The sequence below is a fragment of the Erpetoichthys calabaricus genome, chromosome 8 (assembly GCF_900747795.2).
Source record: "Erpetoichthys calabaricus chromosome 8, fErpCal1.3, whole genome shotgun sequence".
NCBI classification, from domain to species: domain Eukaryota; kingdom Metazoa; phylum Chordata; class Cladistia; order Polypteriformes; family Polypteridae; genus Erpetoichthys; species Erpetoichthys calabaricus.
In genome coordinates, this window is record NC_041401.2 from 72,100,032 (window position 1) to 72,106,031 (window position 6,000).

Here is a 6,000-nt window from a genome sequence, read left to right on the forward strand (position 1 = left end):
AAGCTTCCCTTTCCTAATGTACTTCCAGAATTGATAATCGATTACAGTTGAATATCATCATAATATGAGTATTCTTACACTGGGACAGCCAGTCCTGCCCTATTCTGCATATCAGTCACTACATAATATATACTCTCATCAAGGGTTAGTGGCATATCAAAGAGCTTAAATTGCAATCACAAAGTTGTTAAGTGACTTTGCATTCATCACATAGTCCTGCTATGGTGAAACTCACATACAGTATATGAGTTTTTTACTCAGCTGTGTGGTATCTCCTAGTTTCTACAAGTCTTGCATGAGCCCAGAAATATGTTTTATTTTTTTCATTCTTCATTAGAGTTAACACAGAACTGAGGAATGGCCGATAAAAGTGGAATATGAAGCAAAGCTGGAAGAACCAAAGATAATAATGATCAGCTGGATGTGTGGAGTGTCTGGTTGTGAAAAGAAGATAAATGCTGAGAGATAAAGGCTTGGTGTAGAGGCTATAGGTGTTGTGCTGAGGAGAAGCAGACTAAGATGGTGTGAGCATTTGGAGCAAAGGGCAGAGGACGACTGCATGAAGAGGTGCACCAAAACAGAGTTGGTTGGATGAGGCCCAGGAAGAAGCAGAGGAAGATATGCTTGGAGGTTAAGTCTAGTGACATGAAAAGAACGGGTCTCATCCCAAAGATTTCTAGGGCCACTGAACATGGAGAGAAAACATTTGGGGGAAACCATGAAACCTGAGTAAACCCAGAAAATGGCCATTAAACTGATGATTATGATGATTCAAAGGAATTACCTCAAGAGTTGTGTTGTCTATACATGAAATGCTCTGTTTCTTGCATACTTGAGAAGATCTTGAAAAATGATTTCATAATATATATTTTTAAAACAGCAAGTTGATGAGAAGCACATAAAGGCTGAAGTAATCTTAAATATAATATAAAAGTGAGTGAGTTGCAACTGTTTAAAAATGTTACAATTTGTATCTAATCTACAATCTACTTTTATTATTTATAGTGTCTTTGCATAATGGATATCATTACAAAATATTTCACAAATATAAACATGGTACAATTATTTACATAAATTTTATAGTTGAATGACTCCTTTAGATATGCACAATAGTCGTAGTAGTTTTGCCATTAAGACGGAAGTGTAGAGAGAACTGACAGACATGTGGTTTTATTGCCCTTAGCTACTAGACCACACTGCATGAATATGCTATTCATCATTTAAAAATAACAGAACAAAGTCTTAATAAGAAAATAAACTATTCTGATGGAGAAAATAAAGTGAAAAATTATAGATGTCTGCCTATTTGGTGACAATCTTAAGCATCTTTCTACATCTTACAAAAGTTAATTCTGCACTAAATGTTTCTTATGTCTACAGAACAAGAACACAAATAAGTCATACAATTATATTAGACATTTAATTAAAGCCAGGGACTGACCAGATGAAAAAATTAGCTGTAGTGCAGTTGATAGAAATTAATTTTCTGTAGCTACTATTTGAAATTCTGCGCTATGCAAAACTCAGAAGCATCAAGCGAAAAGCAGGAATCAACTCTCCACAGGGCACCTGTCCATCAGAGGCCATATTCACACACATATATTTATGTTCACTCAATATACAATAGATTAGAATCACCAGGCTCAAACTAGGTATGCAATACCTAGCCAGACCACAAGGGTGCAGGGTCACTAACTGTGTTGACTTCTTTCTCCCCTGTAGTGCTGAGAAGTGGGCATCTAAAACCACCCCACTATCTTGGATCCTCCGCCTCTTCTGGTCAGGATCATATAAAGTCAGGGGCTCCTGTAAGTTGGTGTGTTGCTTCAGCAAAGCAAGCCCCTGGATGTTGGAGCTACCTGAACATGACACTCTCTAGAGAGCTGATTGTGTTCAGAAGCCCTGTAGGCTTAAAACGCTTTTGGTGTGCCTGTTTTCAGATGCACCACCACTTGCTCATTTGTGTTCACTTTTTTGGACTCTCACTAAAACGGGGTGGCCTGGTTGATACCCCAGATTTTCATTTGTTCTCCTTTGCCTCTTTCTTCACTTACAACCTGCATGTTTTTAGTATATGAGAAGGCCGAATTTGGCTGTTGTTGTAGTGGATTTATTCATAAGTGTCCCCCAAAAGGTCACAATATGCCTTTTTTTGATTTGAAGAAATTAGATGGATGAGATTAATTAACTTGTTGGAATATATGGTCTATTCCCAACAAAATTGTTCTAATATATCTGCAGTTGACTGCTTTAGTCAAAGATGCGATTTGCCATATCCTAACATAGTGCAGGTGAAAGACAAAAGAAATGAAGAATCACTTCCACAGCAACTACTGTTTTTTCTTTCAGACTTTGACCATGACATACTTTGAAATGTATTCCACGGTGCTTAGGAGATGAAGTAATAAATGCATTCAATTTTAATTATAAATTTGTGAACATACTATACAGTATACTATATTATAAACTATATATCTTTGTAGACTAGGCCTTTCACCATGACTACTTTTTCTTCATCTAGACTATAATACTTGTCTTACTTTTAGTGTTTCTTTATTAACTTTTTTTTTTGGAGCCATTTGTTACTGCAATGTCTCCTAACAGCTCATTCAGCTTTAATTGTTGTTGTATGCGTTTATCAAGTAAGGCAGCTTAGAGATATAAATAAGAGAAAGCACAGTAAGATCTCATGAAGTAGCCTTAGTACAGTGGTTAGCATGAATTCCTCACAGCACTTGAGTCCAGGGTTTGAATCCTGTATGGACAATTTCCATGTGTCTGCCTGAGTTTTAATTTAGATACATTTGTTTTCATCCCAAAAATGTACATTATTAGGCAACTGTAAATTGGCCCAGTGTGAGTGAGTGTACGTTTTAATGAGCTGGCAGCATGTTCTATCTGGTGCCCAACGCTACTCTGATATAAATGGATGGATCTGATGAAGTAGCTTTAGCAAAACCCTACCCAGATTAGATTAAACTATTTTACAGCTGGTGCAGCATTATTAAATTAAACACTAGGACCCAGGACCATACAAACACTTAAAGTTTTAATTTAATACTGGCGATTTTACTGTGCCAGATAAACTTACACACTAAGACACTGTAGGAGCTGGGAGAAAACTAGCCTGATTATGCAGTGATTTTTATACTAGAGCCAGGAAGTGGTTTCAGTTTACAGTGTGGTAAGAATGAAGATCAAAACCTTTGGATACCCTCCAGGAAAGAGTGGATATAAGGTGAAAAGGGGTGTGCAATTGAGGCAAAATGCCTGCAAAAATCTGTAAAGGCATTTTCACAGTGGCCTATCCCACAGACAGGGATCCTAATTCTATGGGTCCCAAGAAGCATCTCTTTGCAGAGCCACAGTACCTTGATAATGATGCAGTTTTAGGACTGAAGTTTATATACGCCAGACAGAACTTTCATACACATGGTTAGAAAAACAAACATTCAGCGGCTATTGCAGAGGGCTACATATGCAGTCTGAAAAAATGCAGTAGTTAAACTGTTAGCTAGGCATGAGTTGAACCAAATGTCTTAAATTAGGTGTTAAATTAAGTTAATAAATTAAGTTTATGCCATTAAGAATGTGGATACCATTCACACTATACCCTAACCACAATAACCTCAAACCTTAACTTTCCACCAAAACTGTACTGACATTATGTACCACACTAAACTCTAGTTTTAAGTGAAGACCTAAAACTATTCTGACATTATGTCCTGAAAGAGCACTGATGTCATGACACTGGTGCTCTACAAATATCTGTGGGGACCATTGAGTCTGGCAAGAAATCAAGACCCCTTCCACAACCCCTTCCACCTGCCAGAGTCAACCTATAGACATGGTGAATAAAAGTGTGTTATTCAAACATTGCCATTTGGTTATTTGTGTTTATAGGACATCCAACACAATCTAATAACTTCATCATACTAGATGAGTAGATAGCACATTATACATAATTTGCGCAGCAAAATTTGGCATTAGTGTGCTTTACATTAAAAGTTGGCACTTCACAGACACAATAACGTATACACGGCTTGCATTCAATAATAAAACAAAAATACAGTAAAATCCCACAATAACACAAATTGTGTAATAAAACAAGCAATATTTGGCTGCATACCTTCCCCACAAATGAATTAGCAAATAGCTGCCCCAGTTCCCTAGAACTGAGACTGTCCTCACTGAAGCTGAACAAACAGTACAGCACCGGACACTCAACAACCTCACAACGCTCACAACCTGTGCTCTAAACACCCACTACTACAATGGGAAGAATGTGGACTTACATGAACCTGTAGAGGTACAAACAATAATGACAGAGCCATCAACATTAACTCTGTTTACTATCCTACCCAGGAAGAAATAGCTTCATTCACAAAAGTGAAGGTCCAAATAACACTGCATGTGGGAATTACAACAATGGCTATAGACATGGCATGCGACAAATCATTAGTATATAGTGTATTTGTTATTATGAGGTATTGTTTCTCTGTATTCCTTTTGTCAAGCAGATAAACATGTGAGTTGACCTTAACAACAATAGTAAAATTAATTTTTGTGATTAATTGTTCATTTGTTAACCCTTACACACACACACATCTCAAATTAGACAGAATTTATACCCTAAAGAAAGAAAGAAAGAGAAAGAAAGGTGAAGGTTATTCAGATGTCAAAAGTTTCTATCCATTCTTTGTAAGGTTACTAAACAGCTTGTCATAATGTGAAAATAAACACAGATTAACATTAACTGTAACTGGTCTGTCTTTAATAAACATTCTTTCTATATGACAGATATGTTCTGAGATTTTTCAGGTAAGGAAGTCAGAAGTTTCAATGTGTAAAACAGAACTAGAAATGAAGTATAGAAAACCAATTAATGAACCTGTTGTCCTATCATACAGGTATTTCTGTCTTTCCCAAAATCTTATCTTTCAGGATGCTCAAAATCATTATCATTGCACCCTGGTTTAGCTTCTGGTTTAATTTTCATGAGGTCCACACTGACGTTTGGGCCCCTGGGCCTGGGCCATTTGGGGATTTATGTATTCTGTCCGATTTTGGAGCCTGTGTATTACAGATAACACTGAAAAAGTCAACGTCGACTCCTGAGGCCTACATTGCCCATACCCTATAGAATTTAATTCAACTCATTCACTTTAAGCAAGCAGTTGGTTTAATTAGGCTTCTGATTTCCCTATTTTTCACAATTTGATGGAATCAAAAATAATCTGTATTACACTTCCACTTAGCTGCATGAAGAAGTGGCCTTGCATTATAAACCTTACTTAATCTACAGCCATTATATTTTCAAATCTACTCAAACTAAAGTCAGGGTTATAGATAGCTGGAGACCATCCTGGCAGAAATCACCCATAGATGGAGTGCCAGGTAATTAGAGATTACTGATTAATTATGCTGAAAATTGTAGAGGAAGGCAGACAATTCTTAAGTAGTGAATAGAATAGCTGCTGATAATTAACATGTTACATCACATGACTCTGTTTTTGCAGGTGAGGGCATTTTAAATAAGGCACCTAGAAGACGAATGTATTTGCTAAAATGAAAAGGGTGAAAACATATTAGCTAACCAAAACATTAAAAGACTAGAACTGAAATGGCAAAAAGGTAGCAGACTGTCCTTCACATACCACTGAGTCAACAGACTGAGGTGCTATGCTGGTTGAAGGAGATTGATCTCATCTGAGAATCCTGTAGACAGCCTTCACACATTGCAGCCTTATTAACCACAATCAGTGCATGAATGCACAATGTGCCAAATCTGAACTTTTTACTCAGAGACAGTCTCCCAGAGTTTTCAGTAGATGTAACTCAGTGAACTAAACGTTTACCTTTTTGTATTACTGCCAAGGTACAGTCCTACAGTGCCTAATAGGGCCTTGGATTGTTGTTTCTTGAAAAGAAGACATGGGCAGGAGGGTAATACTGCTAGGAGATAGCGGTGCCTAGACATCTGCAGCTTTTTCAGTGGCA